Below are 376 nucleotides of genomic sequence, written 5' to 3' on the forward strand. Positions count from 1 at the left end.
ACACATCTATGTGTAGCCATTCATCCACATTTGAACAGAGTGGACAGTGAAATCCTGTAAATACAGAGTGATAAGAAAGAAAGAAAAAACAAGCCTGCTTTAAAACCCAGCAACACAACTGTAGCTGTATAACTTTACAGCAGCAACACTGCTTTAACAAAAAAGCAAAACAGCAAGACTTATTTGACATCAAAACAAAAATTTTGAAAATGCTGTCTAATCGCTCTCGCGGTACTTTGATGTCAAACACAGAATGGTCTGCAGTGCTGCTTCAGTCAAACACCTATTGTGTTTTATTAGGAGACGCACAACAGTTATTCTGTGGCTTTATAGGTAATATTTTCACTTACACAATTTAGCAAAATCAGACAATATT

Source organism: Sinocyclocheilus grahami, unplaced genomic scaffold (genome assembly GCF_001515645.1).
Source record: "Sinocyclocheilus grahami isolate Dianchi unplaced genomic scaffold, SAMN03320097.WGS_v1.1 scaffold222.1, whole genome shotgun sequence".
Lineage (NCBI taxonomy): Eukaryota > Metazoa > Chordata > Actinopteri > Cypriniformes > Cyprinidae > Sinocyclocheilus > Sinocyclocheilus grahami.